We start from the raw sequence: 24419 nt of genomic DNA, 5'->3' as shown, positions 1-24419 counted from the left end.
TCACAAAGTATCACAATGTGTATTGAATATCTACACAACCACAATAGAAGCAGCAGACAGGCTCACACACACAGACACACACTTCCATCAGTGCTTATAACACAAGGCTCCCCGTAAAACCACAACACAACCACAGACCCAGATAAACACAGGACAGCAGTATCCCTGCTCAGTACCCAGTCACAAGATGCCCAGTTCCCAGAGCGCTCCCTCCTGAGCCCTCAATGTTCCCTTTGTCTCCTTCCCAATGTTCCCGTCACTCGGGTCACCCGGCGGGAGTTTCACACAGCATGACATTTAGTTTCGGAACCAGAGTTAAGGGGTGAAAGGTCAAAAAGGTGAGCTCACACGAACTAGAATAAAATAAATGAAAAAACACTGACACGATTGGACTGTCAATGAGGCACCACCTAAAGCAGTTTCTTTCAGTCTTGTGTCTCTGTTGACAGACGACAAAGCTTTGTCAGATCAAAAAAGATCAACAAAATAAATACATTTATAAATATAAACTACTCAGGGGAAGCCTACCATGCTGACCGCAAAATACCGTTTTGACTCAAGAGACTGCTTAAGGAGCACCAGACTGTGACTGTTATCCGGTTGGTCTCGACTGGTTGCCTGAAGCAAAGTAACAGCAATCTCTGACCTATCGACCTTTCAACCTTTGGCCTACTGCTCCGCCGCCGGCCACACACCCCTTCCACGGCTTCAGACATAATGTGTCACTATGTGGAGGAGAGTGTGGTCTGAGGAAAGGTCAACGCTTTGACTGAAACTAAAGCTTATCCAGGAAGCATGAATAAATCACAAATGTGCATAGTGGAATTCTCTCTTCATTACTCCAGTTACCTCACCTCATGTCAGCATGACATTTAGCCTTGAACTAACTCCAGCAGGGAGGACAGATTAGAACGCTTTCCATACAGTCCTACACACCTTACCCCTCTCTTCTGTTGACAGCTATCCTGCTAGTGTCCTCACCTCTTCCCCCCCACTCCCACTCAATTCAAAGGGCTTTATTGGCTTGGGAAACATACGTTAACATTGCCAAAGCAAGTGAAACAGATAAACAACAGTGAAATAAAAAATATAAACAAAGTAAACATTACAAAGGAATAGAGACATTTCAAATGTTATATTATGTCTATATACAGTTTCCCTCTCTTTCTCTCGCACACCTCATTCCCTCTCTACTATTTGTTATCATGCCTGCTGGATTCTACGGCCTCTCTTTTAGCCATTACCCCTATTAATAGGGTGAGGCTTTTGGGTCGCGTTGCCGACTGTACGGGAACAATACCAGGAAACAATCCCACACACTAATTATAGATGGCTATCTACAGTGCTGCGTGGCCGTACACATTGTAGGTGGGCGGGGTGTGTGTGCGCTTTCAAAATAAACAAAGTGAGGACACAAAACCCCACTGAATAATCTACCAGTGAAAGCATGGTGGTGTAACCACGTAATGTACATCATCTATGACGTGGCTGCTGTGAAGTTAAGTTACGTAGGCCTGGCCAGGTTGGATTGTGGCTGTAACCGAGCCATGCAAGCCAATCAGAAACGTCCGTTCCACCCTTACTGGACAGTTAAGCGTTTCAACTTGAACTTTGACGATGCACTGTAAGCAGAGAACAAGCTGTACTCTTCAGACCTCTAGGTAATATATTAGTGTACTGAGCAGTATGCATTCCTACTGTTTAGCTGATGAGTACAACTAATCTACCTAGTCTCCATTGACTCAGTGCTAAGCATGTTGAGAGAGAGAGAGAGGCAACACAACCAACGGGTGTTCATCATGGAAGCCTGGAATTCACCCTTAAATTGGCAGTTGAACAAACAGCTTGAAATCACAATCACAGCTCACAGATTGAAATGAGTTCAGTCAACTCATGTAGTTGAAGTAGGGATAGTGACAGTCAACAACATACACAAAGAAACGGGCTTCAGCTAACTGACCTCGTAGTTTAGTGCTCAAATAGGTTTCACATTCAATTCAGTCCAATTTAAAAACTTGATTCGGTAGGAATAGTCAAGTCAGTAGTACACACACAAAGAAACACGCTTAGCTAACTGACCTTATTGTGTCCCCTGTACTCAGTCAGTGAATCTGATAGAACCTGGAATAGAAACGCCAGTCAAAACGCATGTCTACTTCCTGGCCTCGTTTAGAAATCCCAGAGTAGATCCACGGGGACGCTGATGAAAAGAGGGAGAGCGAGAAGGAGAGAGAAAAAACAGTCCGTTCACTGCTTCTTCGTCTCCCTTCTCCAGTTGATCCTATATGTTGGTCCTGGACCAAACCAAAAAATGAACTGCCTGAAGACAACAGAGTCGCTGCTAGTCCCAGATTCGACTGCCACACACACTCCACTCTCTCGCTGCTTTGGCTGCTGCGACCGCAGCGGAGGAGAAAGAGATTTCAACAGCTGTGGGTGTGTTTGTGTGAAAAGGAGCTAAAGGAACCACGTGATACGCTTAATCCTCTGCCCACTGAGGGAACACACACTGCAGTCTGACCAATCAGGGGCCGGCTGTCACACACGGGCCCCCTCCCTTCTCGCTTTCCCTCTCTCCTGCTCTTATTCTAACTCTTCTCTTTCCCTCTCTCCTGCTCTTATTCTAACTCTTCTCTTTCCCTCTCTCCTGCTCTCATTCTAACTCTTCTCTTTTTACTTGTTCCCTCTCTCTCGCTCTCCTTCCCTCTCGCAGCAGTATTATAGGGCAGTGTTTTGGAAGTATACTGTCAGGTTACAAATCACCATGGCACATCGCTAACACACTGTCGCTCTAAGGTAACACACCCCCACCGTTTCTATGTGCCATGTTCTACATACCCACTGTACTGGAGAAGAAGGCATTGTGCATATCTGGGGAGGTAGCTAGCTAGAGCATTGAGTGTACCTAGCTAGAGAACATTGTGTGTGTGTGTGTGTCTACAGAAGCACAGCGTGACCACCTTTCTGCAGGCCGCAGCCTAAACAATAGACCTTTATCATCTAGTTTATCAGGTCAAGGCTGTAAATCAAACGTGGCTCCTTATCAATGAGGTTTCAGCCTGGTTCTTGGGGACTAACTCTCTTGGGTGTTATTGAGTCTTGTGTCTTCAGCTGAGAGAGGAAATCAAAAGGGATGGTCTTCCTATTGTGCAATACTCTATTACAACACGACCAAGAGGTTATACATGGAATCATACTTTCCCAGACAGACATTAACCCAAGTCTTGACAGAAACACTTCCAATGAAGAATCTCCATTGAACATGTTTTTTAGTCTACAGGCTTAAATCTGTGCCCAGGAAACCGGCCCAGCGAGAGTAAGCTGATCCTAGATCAGTCTTTGAGTAAGACTGTGTTTTAGCATGAAGTAAATGCTTTGGAAACAGAAGACGAGCCTTTGCTCTGGTCAACAGTAGTGCATTAGGCTACATAGAGAATATAACCATAAACAGAAGACAGTCTGAAAGAGTTATACTTGACTGTGGTAGAGGAGACATCCCTCGCTTTGATCATGGAGACAGTGGTGACTGTGTTGTGGTGGGTGGATAGTGTGTTAGATTTGACAGGGCTGTGTGAAAGATTAGAGGGGTGTTAGTGGTGTGTGTGTGTGTCAGAAAAAGGGTATTACAACTCCTTTCCCCTATTTGACCTAGATATTGTGTGTATGCATTGATGTAGGCTGTGTGCTGTTTTTAAATGGAGTTCTGTCCTTGAGCTGTTCTGGTCTATTAATGTTCTGTAGTATGTTTCATGTTCTGTGTTGGACCCCAGGAAGAGGAGCTGCTGCTTTCGCAAAAGCTAATGGGGATCCTAATAAAATACACCCCCAATTTTTTTTATACATGTGTGTGTGTTAGTGTGTGTGTGTGTGTGTTTGTGTGAGTGATTAAATGTCAGTGAATGTGGTTAAGATTAGAGTGGTTGTGATTAAATATTGATGGACACATCTTCCTCGTGATGTAATACTCTGCACACACACACACACACTTGCAAGCTTATCATCACTTTACAGGAGGGGAACGCAGCCGGGCCATTGATCCCACAGATAACCAAACCATCCAGCAGCTTAGCCTTTACACTATTCTGCAAAAGACTACATATAGCCTCAAGACCAACTCAATCAATTCAGAGCATTGGATGGGCTCTGTCACCCTTCATACCAACTGACTGAGCGTTTACTGTATAACTCAACAGTCTAATGCCATCCCCAGCTGGCACCACCAGCCCTGAGTCCGGATCTCTCATCCCCTACCACTCAACAACACACACTGACTACCCAACGACAATCAATGGGCTCGATAAAACACAGCGTTTAGAAAGGACAGCTAGTGTTGGGCATTGGCTCTGTTCATATGTCACATTACCATGGATACGGGCTGCTTACTAAGAGTTTAAGACATGGAAGAGGCCAAGCAGCCATGACTTTGCTCATTGTATTCATGAAATAATATACCAGGGAGAAAGGAGAAACCAGCTGACTGAAACTGATGTAAAACAAAAGTCACATATTGTCTTAAGGCCAGGCATCACACCTTAATAGGGGTTCATTTTCTCTTAATCCTATCACAATCAACTTTTTGTATCTATGTTGGTGATGTTGGTATGATAAACTAAAGAAAATATACATCTTCATTACATTTGAAAGTTTTTTACATTTTGATGTTTATTTTTTTGAAAATATTAATGTTAATGGACCAAAATCAAATCCAATTTTATTTGTTGCGTACACATATTTTGCAGATGTTATCACAGGTGTTGCGAAATGCTTATGTTGCTAGCTTCAGCAGTGCAGTAATACCTAACAATACACCCAAACCCCGAAAAATAAAATAAACAAATTAAGAAATACCAGTCCGGAATATAAATATATATATGTACAGTTGAAGTCGGAAGTTTACATACACTTATGTTGGAGTCATTAAAACTAGTTTTTCAACCACTCCACATATGTCTTGTTAACAAACTATAGTTTTGGCAAGTCGGTTAGGACATCTACTTTGTGCATGACACAAGTAATTTTTCAGACAGATTATTTCACTTATAATTCACTGTATCACAATTTCAGTGGGTCAGAAGTTTACATACACTAAGTTGACTGTGCCTTTAAACAGCTTGGAAAATTCCAGAAAATGATGTCATGCCTTTAGAAGCTTCTGATAGGCTAATTTACATCATTTTAGTGAAGACGCTGGAGGAAACCGTAACAAAAGTATCTAGATCCACAGTAAAACGAGTCCTATATCGACATAACCTGAAAGGCCGCTCTGCAAGGAAGAAGCCACTGCTCCAAAACCGCCATTAAAAAGCCAGACTACGGTTTGTAACTGCACATGGCGACAGAGATAGTACAATTTGGAGAAATGTCCTCCGATCTGATGAAACAAAAATAGAACTGTTTGGCCATAATGACCATCGTTATGTTTGGAGGAAAAAGGGGGAGGCTTGCAAGCTGAAGAACACCCTCCCAACCGTGAAGCACGGGGTGGCAGCATCATGTTGTGGGGGTGCTTTGCTGCAGGAGGGACTGGTGCACTTCACAAAATATATGGCATCATGAGGAGGAAAATGATGTGGATATATTATAGCAACATCTCAAGACATCAGTCAGGAAGTTAATGCTTGGTCGCAAATGGGTCTTCCAAATGGACAATGACCCCAAGCATACTTCCAAAGTTGTGGCAAAATGGCTTAAGGAAAACAAAGTCAAGGTATTGGAGTGGCCATCACAAAGCCCTGACCTCAATCCCGTAGAATATTTGTGGGCAGAACGGAAAATGCATGTGCGAGCAAGGAGGCCTACAAACCTGACTCAGTTACACCAGCTCTGTCAGGAGGAATGGGCCAAAATTCACCCAACTTATTGTGGGAAGCTTGTGGAAGGCTACCCGAAACGTTTGACCCAAGTTAAACAATTTAAAGGCAATGCTACCAAATACTAATTGAGTGTATGTAAACTTCTGACCCACTGGGAATGTGATGAAAGAAATAAAAGCTGAAATAAATAATTTTCTCTACTATTATTCTGACATTTCACATTATTAAAATAAAGTGGTGATCCTAACTGACCTAAGACAGGGAATTTTTACTTGGATTAAATGCCAGGAATGGTTAAAAACTGAGTTTAAATGTATTTGGCTAAGGTGTATATGATGGTGTGTATAGACATTATGGACACCAATAAATCTCTAAATGGGATAGGTAGATGCAAAAATTTCATTTCGCCTGTGGTGCCTGGCCAAAAGTTGATACATTTTGTAAGTTTTGCAATCATACTCTGATACTCCCCTTCTGACATCCTCTTTTGCTGTGTGTTCCATCGTTTGAAGTCAGGAATAGTCTAAATAACCAATTCTATCGGATCCTGGATGGGTCTCCTCTCTAAACTAAAGCCATTAGAACTGAATGAGTTGTCTTTCCCAAACATGACCAAACCACCCAACTCCTTTGATGTGTGGTTTAGATCGGCGGCCATTTTATTTTTCCAACACGGTCCCAACATGAGGTCAAGTGTTTGCATTCCTCTCCCCCTGCATCAGTGAGTGAACAACGACGTACCCCCTTCTCCTGTTTCCCAGAAGTGTTGAGATGGGAACGCTGACAGAATGCTGATAAAAACGGTTTATGGTAAACGGACACCAGTATGTACTGCAGGCTTGGCTGGCTTCCTGTGTCTCTGTGTTGTGTTATGGTGTGTGATCATCTGTACAGCGTTATAGGGGTTAGTAGGAGGACTAACTAACAGAGATACTGTAGTGTCATAGTGGTCAGTAAGAGGACTAATTAACAGAGATAGTTAGTCCTCCTACTGACCACTATGACACTACCTCAGTTAGTCCTCCTACTGACCACTATGACACTACACTATCTCTGTTAGTCCTCCTACTGACCACTATGACACTACCTCTGTTAGTCCTCCTACTGACCACTATGAAACTACACTAACAGAGATAGTGTAGTGTGATGGTGGTCAGTAGGAGGACTAACAGAGACAGCAGGTTAGGGTTGACAGGTTAAGAGCATTACAGGGAGACATCACATGAATCACCTAAAGCTAACAGAGCAAACATATCTGTCCCCCAGGCTAAAAACCTTCTCCCTCCACCTGTCATCTATTAACCTGGACTCTGAACTGAATATGGCTTTACTATCCCTTCTGTACCTCCATGAAGTGAAACCATAGTGAAAGATAGCAGTATTTAGTTTGGGTTTCAGGCTAGCAATCTGTACCTCTACAGGCCTGAACACAACAGAGCAGTATGTCATCATGACATAGAGAACACACCCCCAGAGCTGCCACGCCTGTATTAACACACTACAACCTGTCTAGGTTTATGTTTCTAGGACAGCGATCCTAAGTAACCCCCTAATCCATGTTCCAGAGGTATGTGTTTCAGGGTAGAGGGTAATGCTGTCAGAGGGGGTGTGTTTCCAGTTGTACAGGATACACATGGTATACACTGTCCAACTCGATGCTTACTGGCAGGTTCCTTTTTGACAATGCAACAACAATAACAAACAATAAAGGATAGGAACATAAAGTAAATGTCTCAGTAGAACAGAATAAACATTCTAGCATAAGTATAATACAGGAAGGCACAATTTATAGTCCAATATTTACACATGTATCAGGGCAGGGGGGGTTGGGGGGCAAGTGTTTAAATTGTTCAGTATTAGCAGTTATAAATAAGAGTCTGGAAGCAGCAGCTGTGGTGTGTGTGTAGCATGAATATACTGTATATATATGTGTGTGTTACAGTAATGTCGGGGTAATGTTTAACACAGGGTAACTACGTTTGGTTCATTTCCTGGGACACTGAACAATGCATTCAGTGTCTGTGCAGCTGTGTGTATTATGACACTAGTAAACACACACACACTCAGACGGAGTGGAGATAATGTAGAGAAGGAGGGAGAGATAATGGAGAGAAGGGAAAGGCAGAGTGGAAAGATAATGGAGAGAAGGAGGGAGAGTTAATGGAGAGAAGGGGGAGACAGAGGGGTCCTGCTGTGTTTACTCAGCGATTGGCTACTCCATCTTCTTCCTGTATTGATGTGGATGGAGATGGTTGTGTGTGTGTGTGTGTGTGTGTGTGTGTGTGTGTGTGTGTGTGTGTGTGTGTGTGTGTGTGTGTATGAGGACGAAACAAGGTTTTGGAAGGAGTTCAACCACTCCAAAACAACCAGAGTTGTAGTCGTTCTGTCGTAGTTAACTGGGCCAAGAGATGAGAGGTGCTACTCTGGGTCAAGTTGACTAGGTTGATCTTGAATGTGACATGAACTGAGTGCAGGGGGTGGGCAGGGGACAGGCCATGGGAGACCACCTCTACAATACTGTAGAGTCGACTGTATGAACTATGAAAAGGTGGAACAGGTAACAGTGGAAATATAGACTTTACTTTGTCATCTTTCAATTACTGCATTCAGGCGTAGTCAAATATACAGGCTATGTATTCTGACTAGAGACAAGTTTTTTCTGCTACCTGACCAGGAAAGTCTCTGGGCCTGTACCCATCATGACTGAACACATGACTCTGGGCCTGTACCCATCATGACTGAACACATGACTCTGGGCCTGTACCCATCATGACTGAACACATGACTCTGAGAAAGAAATAAAGAAAGAAAGAGAGAAAGAAAGAGAGAAAGAGAGAAAGAAAGAAAGAGAAAGAGAGAAAGAGAGAAAGAAAGAGAGAAAGAAAGAGAGAAAGAAAGAGAGAGAGAGACAAGAAGACTGGATACCTTGGATTGGCACTGAGGGAACACGAGATAAAGGGCTTTGGAATACAACATCTTGTCATTGTCTCAGAAGACTGGCTCTTAGAAGTTAAGAACAAACAAAATACTAAGCTACATTTTTTGACATCACAGGAAGAACACTTCAATCAACATATCAAAGTCCCAAAGTTGAGACTCAATGAAGGTACAGTAGCACATAAACTATGAATGACATGTTCTTTGTAGGACAGATTCCCACCAGCCATCAAAGACAAAGGAAGGGCATTGTATTCTCACATCTGACACACGGAAGGTCAACGTTCAATATGAAAGCAGTAGAACTAGGCTGCGCCAGGCAGAGACTCTAAAACATTGTGTGTGTGTGTGTGTGTGTGTGTGTGCGTCCGTGCGCCAACAACTACAACAGACACGTTGAATCACAACATGAAGCTGAATCAGAAACAAACAATTAATATGGTGTTTATGGTGCTTCTCTCTCATCAATATGATGTTTATGGTGCTTCTCTCTCATCAATATGGTGTTTATGGTGCTTCTCTCTCATCAATGTGGTGTTTATGGTGCTTCTCTCTCATCAATATGATGTTTATGGTGCTTCTCTCTCATCAATATGGTGTTTATGGTGCTTCTCTCTCATCAATATGGTGTTTATGGTGCTTCTCTCTCATCAATGTGGTGTTTATGGTGCTTCTCTCTCATCAATATGGTGTTTATGGTGCTTCTCTCTCATCAATATGGTGTTTATGGTGCTTCTCTCTCATCAATATGGTGTTTATGGTGCTTCTCTCTCATCAATATGGTGTTTATGGTGCTTCTCTCTTATCAATATGGTGTTTATGGTGCTTCTCTCTCATCAATATGGTGTTTATGGTGCTTCTCTCCCATCAATATGGTGTTTATGGTGCTTCTCTCTCATCAATATGGTGTTTATGGTGCTTCTCTCTCATCAATATGGTGTTTATGGTGCTTCTCTCTCATCAATATGGTGTTTATGATGCTTCTCTCTCATCAATATGGTGTTTATGGTGCTTCTCTCTCATCAATATGGTGTTTATGGTGCTTCTCTCTCATCAATATGGTGTTTATGGTGCTTCTCTCTCATCAATGTGGTGTTTATGGTGCTTCTCTCTCATCAATGTGGTGTTTATGGTGCTTCTCTCTCATCAATATGGTGTTTATGGTGCTTCTCTCTCATCAATATGGTGTTTATGATGCTTCTCTCTCATCAATATGGTGTTTATGGTGCTTCTCTCTCATCAATATGGTGTTTATGGTGCTTCTCTCTCATCAATATGGTGTTTATGGTGCTTCTCTCTCATCAATATGGTGTTTATGATGCTTCTCTCTCATCAATATGGTGTTTATGGTGCTTCTCTCTCATCAATATGGTGTTTATGGTGCTTCTCTCTCATCAATATGGTGTTTATGGTGCTTCTCTCTCATCAATATGGTGTTTATGGTGCTTCTCTCTCATCAATATGATGTTTATGGTGCTTCTCTCTCATCAATATGGTGTTTATGGTGCTTCTCTCTCATCAATATGGTGTTTATGGTGCTTCTCTCTCATCAATATGGTGTTTATGGTGCTTCTCTCTCATCAATATGGTGTTTATGGTGCTTCTCTCTCATCAATATGGTGTTTATGGTGCTTCTCTCTCATCAATATGGTGTTTATGGTGCTTCTCTCTCATCAATATGGTGTTTATGGAGCTTCTCTCTCATCAATATGGTGTTTATGGTGCTTCTCTCTCATCAATATGGTGTTTATGGTGCTTCTCTCTCATCAATATGGTGTTTATGGTGCTTCTCTCTCATCAATATGGTGTTTATGGTGCTTCTCTCTTATCAATATGGTGTTTATGGTGCTTCTCTCTCATCAATATGGTGTTTATGGTGCTTCTCTCTCATCAATATGGTGTTTATGGTGCTTCTCTCTCATCAATATGGTGTTTATGGTGCTTCTCTCTTATCAATATGGTGTTTATGGTGCTTCTCTCTCATCAATATGGTGTTTATGGTGCTTCTCTCTCATCAATATGGTGTTTATGGTGCTTCTCTCTCATCAATATGGTGTTTATGGTGCTTCTCTCTCATCAATATGGTGTTTATGGTGCTTCTCTCTCATCAATATGGTGTTTATGGTGCTTCTCTCTCATCAATATGGTGTTTATGGTGCTTCTCTCTCATCAATATGATGGATAATAACAGTCTGTTACTGGTGCTAAGAGATACGTAATCAACATGGTGTGTGTGTGTGTGTGTGTGTGTGTGTGTGTGTGTGTGTGTTGTAACCGATAGAACAGTGAATCAGCTATTATCTGTTGATAATGATGGTGCTACTGAAACATCACGAAGGGAAGTGAGAGGTGCCATGATGTCAATCAGTGTAATTAAGGATAACGAGAGTGGAAGTGGAAGCCCACTCAGAAACCACACACACACACACAGCTAATGACCCCTATAATCACGCTCGGTAATGACAGACACATACACTATTTTTTAACGAACTCCTGTTGCTTTAACCACGTAAACAAAAACAACCTCTCCGCAGACCCACGCTGGCTAAGTGCAGACCCACACAGACCCACGCTGGCTAAGTGCAGACCCACACAGACCCACGCTGGCTAAGTGCAGACCCACACAGACCCACGCTGGCTAAGTGCAGACCCACACAGACCCACGCTGGCTAAGTGCAGACCCACACAGACCCACGCTGGCTAAGTGCAGACCCACACAGACCCACGCTGGCTAAGTGCAGACCCACGCTGGCTAAGTGCAGACCCACACAGACCCACGCTGGCTAAGTGCAGACCCACGCTGGCTAAGTGCTACCCTTTATATACCTCCCTGAGTCTCTAGCTTTACACAAAGTGGGTTATTCTAAACAGTGACCTTGGCTCCTGGGTAGAAACAGGCCTGGCTGCCAGTCTCTCTACTTTAGCTGACCAGTGTGTGGTTGTCATGCCAGAGGAGTCCTGCTACAAAGCAACATTCAGCCATGGAACACAACCAACCGTGCAAAAACTGGTTGAATCAAAACTGTTCCACGTCATAAAGAAGTATAATCAATGTGATGACTGATTGGAGTTGATTTGCAAAAAGTCATCAAACTAAGGAATTTCTGTATTTTCTTCACTAAAACTTGTAATCTAAATCCAATGACAAGGTGACTTTTTTTGTTGATTTCAAGTTTAATTCACATTAGTTGACAACTCAACCAAATGTAAATCTAAACTACACGTTGAAATGACGTCTGTGCCCAGTAGGAAACTACTCCCAGAAACAGTCCTGAAAGACTTGATTTGTTCAGCAGTTTTTGAAATCTTCATATGTATATGAACCTAATACACCTTTGCACTGCAGTATAGGACACATAACAGCCCACGACATCTAGCGACTCAGCCAGCGATGGTGCTAGTCCAACACTCCCTGGGCCGTGAGAGGGGCCCAAGACGGGAAACCAGAACCCTGGTTGAGATGCAGCGATCTGGGCTAAAAGAATCTGGAGGGGTGCCTGTAGTGTAGTATGCAGCTCCATGCCTCTAGTGTCTCTAGTCTGTCAGTCTGCATCCCAAATGGCACCCTATACCCTACATAGTGGGCCCTGGTAAAAAGTAGTGCACTATGTAGGGAATAGAGGTCGACCGATTAATCGGAATGGCCGATTAATTAGGGCCGATTTCAAGTTTTCATAACAATCGGTAATCTGCATTTTTGGACACGGTTTATGGCTGATTGCACTCCACGAGGAGACTGCGTGGCAGGCTGACTACCTGTTATGCGAGTGCAGTAAGGAGCCAAGGTAAGGTGCTAGCTAGTATTAAACTTATCTTATAAAAAACAATCAATCTTCACATAAATCACTAGTTAACTACACATGGTTGATGATATTACTAGTTTATCTAGCTTGTCCTGCTTTGCATATAATCGATGCGGTGCCTGTTAATTTATCATCGAATCACAGCCTACTTCGCCAAACGAGTGATGATTTAACAAGCGCATTTGTGAAAAAAGCACTGTCGTTGCACCAATGTACCTAAACATAAACATCAACACCTTTCTTAAAATCAATACACAAGTATATATTTTAAACCTGCATATTTAGCTAATATTGCCTGCTAACATGAACTTCTTTTAACTAGGGAAATTGTCACTTCACTTGCATCTTATGCAACAGAGTCAGGATATATGCAGCAGTTTGGGCCGTCTGGCTCGTTGCGAACTGTGTGAAGACCATTTCTTCCTAACAAAAGACAACCAACTTCGCCAAACGGGGGATGATTTAACAAAAGCGTATTTGCAAAAAAAGCACAATCGTTGCACGAATGTACCTAACCATAAACATCAATATACCTAACCATAAACATCAATGTACCTAACCATAAACATCAATGTACCTAACCATAAACATCAATGTACCTAACCATAAACATCAATATACCTAACCATAAACATCAATGTACCTAACCATAAACATCAATATACCTAACCATAAACATCAATATACCTAACCATAAACATCAATGTACCTAACCATAAACATCAATGTACCTAACCATAAACATCAATATACCTAACTATAAACATCAATGTACCTAACCATAAACATCAATATACCTAACCATAAACATCAATGTACCTAACCATAAACATCAATGTACCTAACCATAAACATCAATATACCTAACCATAAACATCAATATACCTAACCATAAACATCAATATACCTAACCATAAACATCAATATACCTAACCATAAACATCAATATACCTAACCATAAACATCAATATACCTAACCATAAACATCAATATACCTAACCATAAACATCAATGTACCTAACCATAAACATCAATATACCTAACCATAAACATCAATATACCTAACCATAAACATCAATATACCTAACCATAAACATCAATATACCTAACCATAAACATCAATGTACCTAACCATAAACATCAATATACCTAACCATAAACATCAATGCCTTTCTTAAAATCAATACACAAGTATATATTTTTAAACCTGCATATTTAGTTAAAAGAAATTCATGTCAGCAGGCAATATTATCTAGGGAAATTGTGTCACTTCTCTTGCGTTCATTGCACGCAGAGTCAGGGTATATGCAACAGTTTGGGCCGCCTGGCTCGTTGCAAACTAATTTGTCAGAATTTTACATAATTATGACATAACATTGAAGGTTGTACAATGTAACAGCAATATTTAGGCTTATGGATGCTACCCGTTAGATAAAATACGGAACGGTTCTGTATTTCACTGAGAGAATAAACGTTTTGTTTTCAAATTGATAGTTTCCAGATTTGACCACATTAATGACCTAAGTGTATGATTTGATAGAGCAGTCTGACTGAGCGATGGTAGGCAGCAGCAGGCTCGTAAGCATTCATTCATTCGACCAAACCATGGGCCATTGTGCAGGTGTCCCTGGTCTGCCATAGAGAGGAGCAGAGCAGAGACCTCGTCTAGACTAAAGGGAGAAGGCTGGCTTTAGGTTTACACCGGCAGATGGACTGTGCAGTACAGGACTGTGATATGGACAGAGGTTGGTTTAGAAGCAAAACAAAATCATATGTGATGTTGAATGAATTGCAGAGCAGACTTTCTAATCTAGGGCACAGCCCTTCCGGATGTTCAGTTTTCAATGCAAATCCACCATGTCTCCTAAATCTGGAGTGATGACCAGCTAGTCATCTAGGTTACATACCCTCTATTTCTAGGCACAGTTAGGAAATACAATTCCTCTTAGCACAAACCAACAACCATCCTCTCGATCACACACACACACCCATTGGAGGAAGCATCTGGGGCAGGAAATTGACGCTAAAGTCTCAATTACAAAGAGGATTTTTTTTTTTTTTTTTGTGGAAAACCGACAACCGACCGGCACCCAAATCACATGGTAGAAGAAAAATGACTGTCTATAATAAGGATGTCAATTTAATGCTCGGAGACATAATCCATTCCCCCAAATCCTGCTTGTCAAATGAAGCATTTCACTGTCGAGGACATAACAAACCCACAAGGTATTCTGGGAATGGACAGAATTTCAGAACCCTTGGTTGCATGGAACCTTTTACTGAAGAATGTGTTTGTTTTCTATGATTGTGTTCTGTATCTGTTGTGCTTCCCTAGTGTATTGATGTGTGTATGTTTTGTAATTACAGGGCTTTTCTCCAAAAGAGGCCTTGGTCTCAGAATGACTCCCTGTCAAAATAAAGGTTCAATAAATAAAACAAACAATGGAGTCAAGGAGAACTTTAGAATGTTGTATCTAAGTACTATCCTTTTTTGTTATCCTACCCCTAATCCTCCTCTACCCTTCCCCTAATCCTCCTCTACCCTTCCCCTAATCCTCCTCTACCCTTCCCCTAATCCTCCTCTACCCTACCCCTAATCCTCCCCTACCCTACCCCTAATCCTCCTCTACCCTACCCCTAATCCTCCCCTACCCTACCCCTAATCCTCCCCTACCCTACCCCTAATCCTCCTCTACCCTTCCCCTAATCCTCCTCTACCCTTCCCCTAATCCTCCTCTACCCTACCCCTAATCCTCCTCTACCCTACCCCTAATCCTCCCCTCCCCTACCCCTAATCCTCCCCTCCCCTACCCCTAATCCTCCTCTACCCTACCCCTAATCCTCCTCTACCCCTAATCCTCCTCTACCCCTAATCCTCCTCTACCCTTCCCCTAATCCTCTACCCCTAATCCTCCTCTACCCTACCCCTAATCCTCCTCTACCCCTAATCCTCCTCTATTCTACCCCTAATCCTCCTCTACCCTACCCCTAATCCTCCTCTACCCTACCCCTAATCCTCCTCTACCCTACCCCTAATCCTCCTCTACCCTACCCCTAATCCTCCTCTACCCTTCCCCTAATCCTCCTCTACCCCTAATCCTCCTCTACCCTACCCCTAATCCTCCTCTACCCTACCCCTAATGCTCCTCTACCCTACCCCTAATGCTCCTCTACCCTACCCCTACTCTACCCCTAATCCTCCTCTACCCTACCCCTAATCCTCCTCTACCCTTCCCCAAATCCTCCTCTAACCTACCCCAAATCCTCCTCTACCCCTAATCCTCCTCTACCCTACCCCTAATCCTCATCTACCCTACCCCTAATCCTCCTCTACCCTTCCCCTAATCCTCCTCTACCCTTCCCCTAATCCTCCTCTACCCTTCCCCTAATCCTCCTTTACCCCTCCCCTAATCCTCCTCTACCCCACCCCTAATCCTCCTAATCCTACTTTACTCTAAACCTACCCCTAATCCTACCCTACACCTAATCCTACTATACCCTACCCCTCATCCTACTTTACTCTAACCCTACCCCTAATCCTACCCTACACCTAATCCTACTATACCCTACCCTACTCTAACCTACCCCTAATCCCACCCTAACCTAACCCTATTCTACTCTACCCTTCTCTACTCTAACCCAGCCTACCCCTAATCCTACTCTACGGCTGCTTTCCAGATTTAGCTCCACAGCAACACCACAAAAACATCTAGCAACCCTCTTAATCATGCAACACTTAAATATTTAAATAAACACAATCTATGATTGACCTTCACATGACCCTAGGTTCATGGAAAGGCCAAACTCTCATCCTCCGCTATTCTCTGAAAAACAGACATGAAGACAACAGACTGAGACACTATTGAGACACATCGATGCCAAGAGCCCCATTCAGACAAATCAAATCAGATGATTTTATTGTTTTGTACGAGTATATGAGTGAAAGCATTCAGAAGTAAATTCACTGTCACATTGTCAAACCAATGCACTTGTGTCCTGTTTTGCTAACCACATACCTTGTGACTGACTTAACTACGGACAAGTTAGCTGGACTAACAGAGAGAATGAGGTCAATTTGAAAGGGGAGTGTGTTTGTGTAGTCTCCATTCCACAAGCCAAGGAAACAGACTTTTTGAATGTGTTGGTGTGTGTGTGTCCATGATGTAATGTAACCCTACAGGAGGCAGTGGTCTTTCTCACACGGCAGTCCACATGACAACCCTCCCACCTCACCCCAAAGTCACCCCCACATGAGGATCTCCATAGCAACCCCAAAACAAACACTGTACGCATGATGTGGCCACCACACCCCAGGACCAGAGAGAGTCAGTCAGAGAGCGAAAGAGAGAGGGGAAAGTCAAGTGACAAGAGGAATATAGAGAAAAATGTAAGGAGCAAGAGACAAACAGAGAGTAAGAGAACGAGGGAGGGGGAGAAAGAGCGAGAGACAGAGAGTAAGAGAACGAGGGAGGGGGAGAAAGAGCGAGAGAGACGGGGATCGATGGAGACATCACAAGGGATTCCTCTAAGCAACATATGGTATAGTTTAGCTACGCTACAGATCAAATCCATTCATAAAGCTGAAGAGACGTTTGGAAAGATAACCCTCGTCAAGAAACCATATGCAAACACTTACGATCCGCTTTAAAAGGGCCAAACACACTGATACTGAACAAACACACTGATACTGAACTACTATAACCTTTGTAATGTAGTGTCCAAGTTGGAAGAGCTTAAGAAGAAGCTAATGACTCTTGTTTTTCATCAGAGGCTAGAAGAAAACCATGAGAGAGAAAGCCTTCTACTCACGTTGAAATGCTTCAAAAAGTCTCAAATGAGAAAGCTCTGGACAATTATACTTTTGTTTATCAAAGTAAAATGATTTTTTTAAGACTCCTTCTCTGACCCACGTTCATGAGCCTGATCTGGTCCCATTGGAGTTATGCGTCACGTGACGCACATCTAAAGAAGAGGTGAACTCTGGGAATAAGGTCCTCCCCACCACTTCTTCTCCCGCTATCCCATAAGCCTTTAGTGCCTTTAGAGTTCAGACCAGCAACCCGGCCAAAGTCCTGACACAGCAGATATACAAAACCCAAGACTCTTCATTGTGTTTGGAATCAACCCCTCTCCACTTTGAAGACTGAGTGGGGACACTCAAATAAACCTGTGGCGGTATCAAGGTCAGAGAAAAGAACTGGGCTCGTTATAGTGGGTGTAGGAAGGCCATTTGGCCAAGGACACTGGCGCTGACTGTAGCTCTATCTTTTGTGTTGGTTGGTGGTTCTGGGAAAGAACATCAAACCCAAACTTACAAAAGACATTCCAAAGTATATTTGTGGGGGCACATAAAACCATCCCCGGTGGCACCAAAGTGTTTGGAAACAGGCCCATGTGAATGCCCTTTCCTTACATAACCTCCATCCCCCAGACCTGCTTGGACTGACACTAGTAGAACATGGGAAATGAAAATACATACAGGACACGTTCCATGTGAACTTCCTCATATAACATCCAATATGAAAGTCCTTCCTTACCCTGACGTTCATCTACCATGTTTTCCTGCCACTAGTGGAAAGAAATGACAAAGTAAGCTGTGTCACTGATGTGAGGTCAAAGGTTAGGTGTCAAGTCAACCTCCCTTTGATGTAGAGAGCATCGCAGAATGACAGAGTCAGCACAGGAAACTGACCAGGGAAACCAACTCATCTTTCAAATACAGCCAGCTGACCTCTCTCTCTCTCCATCTCTCTGACACACTGCCAGAAGAGAGAAGAGAAAGGGGCCCCTGGGGGGCCGGGGGGAGAGTGAGACACTTATCAATACAAAGCATCCATCACCACGGAAACACCCGGAAACGGACACGGTCGCCCACAAGGTCAGGCATCTAGCTGAACAGCCCGCTGAGGGACTTCGATGGCGATGCCCCGTCAACAGCCATGGACTGTTACTTGGCAGCGTGTGTGTATGTGTATGTAGTGAATCATTCAAAGGAAATGGTTGTTAGTGATGAATCCTGGCATTGAGGAGACCGTATTAAGGGTCAGTTTGGGTGCCAGGGCTCTGACAGTTTGTAGTGAACGCCTGGTCTGTATGACCCCCAGGGAGAGTGGTGCTGTGAAGTGGACACTAGACAGCTCCTACTGCCACTACACACTACTGATGACTGGGACCATGTTGGTGTGACACAGCCAGCCCATCATGAGAGTCGCTCCTGTTCGGAGCGTTTCAAATCCTAAAGGCCAAATCAAACGAAACGTGAACACACTGGAATTAGAAAGCACGGTGGTGAATGACAGACAGAGTGTCAATGCTGTCAAAAGCATTATGGCATCAAAACAGAAAACAAGTCTATTTCTCTGGCGTCTATGTGAAGCAATGCTCGTTCACGTTTCGTTTGATTTGGCCTTAATAGTTTGGGTCAAGAGTCTCTGTAAGAGCTTTATGTGAGTGACACTGCTGGTTGATAAGTCCTGAGGTGCGATAGATTGGATGACCTCGCTCTCTCTCTCTCTCTCTCTGAGGGTTAAATGAACATTGTTGAGCAGCAGCCTGAATGAGAGGAGAAATAAAGGAGAAGAAACTGATTGAGGAGGAACGGAGGAGAAAGGACACAGCTTCCTGTCAGGATGTGAGGCCCCGCTGGGGGACACAGGGCCCTGAGCCAGGAGTCACTTTTATACTGAGACGCAGTGTGTGTGTGTGTGTGTGTGTGGGTGTGTGTGTGTGTGTGTGTGTCCATCCTCAACCAAGTTAACAATTATGCCCAGTATTATTCTAAACATGCCTAATGTTTGTTCTCACAATAAACACTTAATCTGGGAACGTAACCAATGATCCTAATGGTGTATTACAACACAGACCAGACTAAATATTGCTGCAGTTTCCGTTAGTAAAGCCTTGGTGGATTAACGTAGGAATACCAATTAGCCTAATAACAGCATCTAATTATCAGTCCATCTCCCTCTCATACCAAGCTAATAGAAGAGGGATCTCGCTCTACGAGAGTTGTTTTTAATTGGACCACCGTGGCTGAGCGAGGGCCCAGCCCAGAGCTTCATCCCCCCCCCCCCCCCCTCTCTCACTCCCCCACTGAGAGAAGGAGTGGAGCAAAGACATCTTACCTTCAATGAAACACATTCCTTGTCTCTTCGTGGCGTTTCAAGGCTGTGAACGACCACGCACACTCCTGGCGTCCCACGGTCCCCTGGCTTGTGAGTACGCCCATATAATCCACTGGGTCAAAGTGCCCCCTTACAAGACGCTGTTCCCTCACACACCTTATTCAGCAAGAGCGTGAAGGACATCCAGAGGCCAGTGGAGTGTTCTGTTAATTAACTCATTGTTCCTTAGATCTTTTATTTAGTACCCATAGAGATAGATAGAGGACTCTAGTGCCTGAAAGCAACGACACAATGTCCATCTAAGTCTATGTTCACTGTGTCATGTCACTCAGTCACTTTAAAGAGCAGAGCCTATGGTGTATTCATTAGTCGCACACCGTAACAAACTGTAGCAAAACGTTTTGTAACTGAAAACATTTTGAAAGGAAAACGAGGACAGGTCCCCTCACTGTTTGGTTCCTAGTGAATGAACCCCTGGCGATGGAAGACAGAATGAGACAAGAAGACCAGGCGCTGTGGCAGCAGAGGAATGTTTTAATAACCAACAGGAGGGCTGTGGTTTAGGTCTATGTACTAGCCTGGAGCTGGGCTCAACGGGCATCACTTCCCATAGAGACAGGACTGTTCTTCAGAAACCTAGCCAGTAGAGCTCAGTATCTGCTTATTGGACACGGTGCCAGATTGCTGTAAGGCTCAGAGTTGTCATGTACTCTGAATAATGTGTGTGTAATGCTAAGTCATCCAACACGTGTGTTTGTATATATGTGTGTGTGTGTGTGTGTGTGTGTATATATATGTGTGTTTGTGAGCGTGTGTGTGTGTGTGTATATATGTGTTTGTGAGCATGTGTTTATAATGATGTGTATATGTGTGCAGGTGTGTGTCAGAAGGTCCCAGCCAGTGATGGTATCCTTGCCTTGCAGGCAGTGTGACACGCGCCATTGTCACAGAAAACGACAGAGCACATACCAGAGAATATAATGACTATCCAATGACAGGTGCCTAAGGTCTACTGGAAAAATCTCCATCCCAGTGGGAATTATCTTTTCAATGTCAACGATTAGATTTCTTGATGCGCGCGCGCGCACACACACACACACACACACACACACACACACACACACACACACACCTCATCTCCTGCAGGCGTATAGTTACGGAGCACTACTTAAATATCACAACGAATGATAGCCAAGACTAGTCCAGTCAACTCAACTTGTACGCCCCTGGTTCGGGGATCAACTAGTTGGGTCTGAGGTGCAGAGGAGAATGAAGTCCCTCCACATTGATCTAAGGTCAGTTTGGGGTTCTCTTTCCCGTAATGGTTAAGGTTTGGGTGGAGGAGTAAGTTGATCCTGAGGGCAACGTCTGTTCACATCTACTCAGAGCAGAAAGGAAACGGTAGAAGAGGGAGAGGGGGAGGAAGAAAGGAGAAGAGGGAGAGGTGGAGGAAGACAGAGGGGGGAGGAAGACAGAGGGGGGAAGAAAGGAGAAGAGGGAGAGGGGGAGGAAGAAAGGAGAATAGGGAGAGGGGGAGGAAGACAGAGGGGGGAAGAAAGGAGAATAGGGAGAGGGGGAGGAAGACAGAGGGGGGAAGAAAGGAGAAGAGGGAAAAGGAACTGTCGGTTCGAGTTACATCTCAATTAGCCCGCGATTTGTAGCGCCAGGTGAACCAACAACCTACCCCCCAGCTCTCTATTCCAGTGTCAGCTTCAATCAGTGTGCTCAAACAGCATAGCCGAGAACTGAGAGAAAGAGCAGAGAGACAGAGAGCGGAGGAGAGAAACAGAGAGAGACAGAGAGCAGAGGAGAGAAAGAGAGGAAAAAAGAGAGGAAGAGAATAGAAAGAGAGAGAAAAAGCACATAGTAGCAGAATACCTGACCACGGTGACTGACCCTAAATGTAAAAAATCCATGACTATGTACAGACTCCGTGAGCATAGCCTTCTTATCGATAGAGGCCGCCGTAGACAGACCTGGCTCTCAAGAGAAGACAGACTTTGTGTCCACTGCTCACAAAATGAGGTGGAAACTGAGCTACACCTCTTAACCTCCTGCCAAATGTGTGACCATTTTACAGACACATATTTCCCATAGATCACACAGACCCACAAAGAATTAGAAAACAAATCAAACATTGATAAAGTCCTATATGTGTAAGGTGAAATACTGCAGTGTGCAGTCACAGCAGCATGATGTGTGGCCCGTTGTCATGAGAAACGGACAACCAGTGGAGAACAAACAACATTATAAACACAACCTGTTTATTTATTTTCCCTTTTATACTTCAACTACTTGCACGCTGTTACAACACTGTACATAGGCAATAATATAACATTTGAAATGTCTATATTCTTTTCAAACTTTTGTGTGTAATGTTTACTAATGTTTCCAGTGTTTATTTCCCTTTTGTTTATTGTCTATTACATTTGCTTTGGCAGTGTAAACATATGTTTCCCACACAAATAAAGCCCTTTGATTTGAATTGAGAGGAGAGAGGTAAAGAGAGAGAGAGGTAGAGAGAGAGAGGTAGAGAGAGAGAGAGGTAGAGAGAGAGAGAGGTAGAGAGAAAGAGGACCGAAAGAAAGGAGAGAAAGAAAGAGAGACAGAGGGGGAACAAGAGAGTGTGAAAGAGAGAAGGGAGAGAGAGGAGGGAAAGGAGAGAGAAAGAGAGAGAGAACAGAACACAGCAGAGTCTAGGATCACGTCCCCTCTGTCTATATTGTCCTATCCATTATGCTCTAAAACGCTAAACTGATCCTTGATCAGCACCTTAGTGAGGACTCAGGAGGAACCACTGTGAATAGCCAGAGACTAAGGAATCATCTGCTCCGTTTTTCAGCTGTGTAAATCGATACTTCAGTTATGCACAGACATTCCAGAACACCCATCTCTCTCTCCCTCCCTCTCTCCAACTGACAACACCCTCCATCCATCTCTCCCTCTGTCCATAGGATCTAGTTATCATTATTAGTGGATATCTGATAAAACAGAGAGGGAAACACATGTAAAAAGAGCCACAGGAGTCCAGTGGAGAGAAGAAACAGAGCCCTGGGCCATATGGTTTCAGCAGAACCCTTCACACCAGCGCCACCTCAAACAGTGTGTGTATGTGGCAGTCATCACTCTCTGAGGGTGTAGAGATGCTTTGAAGGCGAGGCAGCGCCAGCAACTCAACGCAGTACCAGCAACTCAGTTTACAGGTGAGTGAGTGAGTGAGTGAGTGAGTGAGTGAGTGAGTGAGAGAGAGAAATAAAAATACTTGAATCAGTTCTAGAACCCATTGCCCTTTATGGTTGTGAGGTCTGGGGTCCGCTCACCAACCAAGAATTCACAAAATGGGAAAAACACCAAATTGAGGCTCTGCATGCAGAATTCTGCAAAAATATCCTCAGTGTACAACGTAGAACACCAAATAATGCCTGCAGAGCAGAATTAGGCCGATACCCTCTAAAAGAATCCAGAAAAGAGACGTTAAATTCTACAACCACCTAAAAGGAAGCGATTCCCAAACCTTCCATAACAAAGCCATCACCTACAGAAAGATTAACCTGGAGAAGAGTCGCCTAAGCAAGCTGGTCTCGGAGCTCTGTTCACAAACACACCCCAGGACAACAACACAATCAGACCCAACCAAATCATTAGAAAACAAAAAGATAATTACTTGACACAAAAACAGAACAAACTAGAATGCTATTTGGCCCTACACAGAGAGTACACAGTGGCAGAATACCTGACCACTGTGACTGACCCAAAATGAAGGAAGGCTTTGACTATGTACAGACTCAGTGAGCATAGCCTTGCTATTGAGAAAGGCCGTTGAAGGCAGACCTGGCTCTCAAGAGAAGACAGGCTATGTGCTCACTGCTCACAAAATGAGGTGGAAACTGAGCTGCACTTCCTAACCTCCTGCCAAATGTATGACCATATTAGAGATACATATTTCCCTCAGATTACACACCCACAAAGAATTCGAAACAAATCAAATTTCGATAAACTCCCATATCTATTGGGTAAATACCAGTGTGCCATCACAGCAGCAAGATTTGTGACCTGTTACCACAAGAAAAGGGCAACCAGTGAAGAACAAACACCATTGTAAATACTAGGGATGCACAATATATATCGGTGAACATATAGGAATCAGACGATATTAGCTAAAAAATGCCAACATTGGTATCGGCCTGATGTCTAGTTAAACGCCAATGTTAAAACCGATGACAAAGCTACCGTTCATACCTATATAACATGACTTAATGACGCCATGTAAAATTTTGCGCTACACATGCAACACAGCATTCCTAACCTAGCCCACAATGTCTGCTGTGTGGATCGAGCAGTCAACAAGTCCAGCAGTCATTTGAAAGAGTAAGACAATTTCAGCGAGACAACTCAAAGGCGAAATCCATTAAAGCCAAGACAATGGAATTCATTGCCCTTCATTTCATCAACCGTTCTTTGTCGTGGGTGATGTTGGCTTTCGCAGACTGGTCGAGCATCGGTACACACTACCAAGTGCGCTATTTTTCAGATGTTGCCCTACCGGAGTTACACAGTAATAGCGTCACTGCTATTAGCTTCACGACATACATACTATGGAATGCCGTTTGGGTCTTTGCGTGTTAAAATAAGATACAGTAGCACTGTCAAAGCTGTACAAAAAAGTCTGCAAACAAGTAAACACGGCCCACGAACGATGTGTTTACAATACAGCGTTGGTAATAAAGCAGAGTTTGTTCGAC

General features: G+C 43.5%; 1 protein-coding gene across 19 annotated transcripts in view; it reads right to left on the bottom strand.

Annotated features, from left to right (window-relative positions):
* Positions 1–24419, bottom strand: part of LOC118938206 (gamma-adducin) — a 158424-nt gene that overhangs the window by 45588 nt on the left and 88417 nt on the right. For 2 of the 19 annotated variants that reach the window (XM_090195614.1, XM_090195625.1), the window contains exon 1: positions 2080–2459. The exons of 15 other annotated variants lie outside the window; for them this stretch is intronic. The gene's annotated coding sequence lies outside the window, so the exon portion shown is untranslated. Of the gene's footprint in view, positions 1–2079; positions 2609–24419 lie in introns of those variants that run through there. 2 more of the 19 variants (XM_090195620.1, XM_090195626.1) reach the window with 2 other exon arrangements.

Source organism: Oncorhynchus mykiss, chromosome 13 (assembly GCF_057628025.1).
Source record: "Oncorhynchus mykiss isolate SJ-2025 chromosome 13, ASM5762802v1, whole genome shotgun sequence".
Classification (NCBI taxonomy): Eukaryota; Metazoa; Chordata; class Actinopteri; order Salmoniformes; family Salmonidae; genus Oncorhynchus; species Oncorhynchus mykiss.
This window is presented reverse-complemented; position numbering and strand designations above follow the sequence as displayed.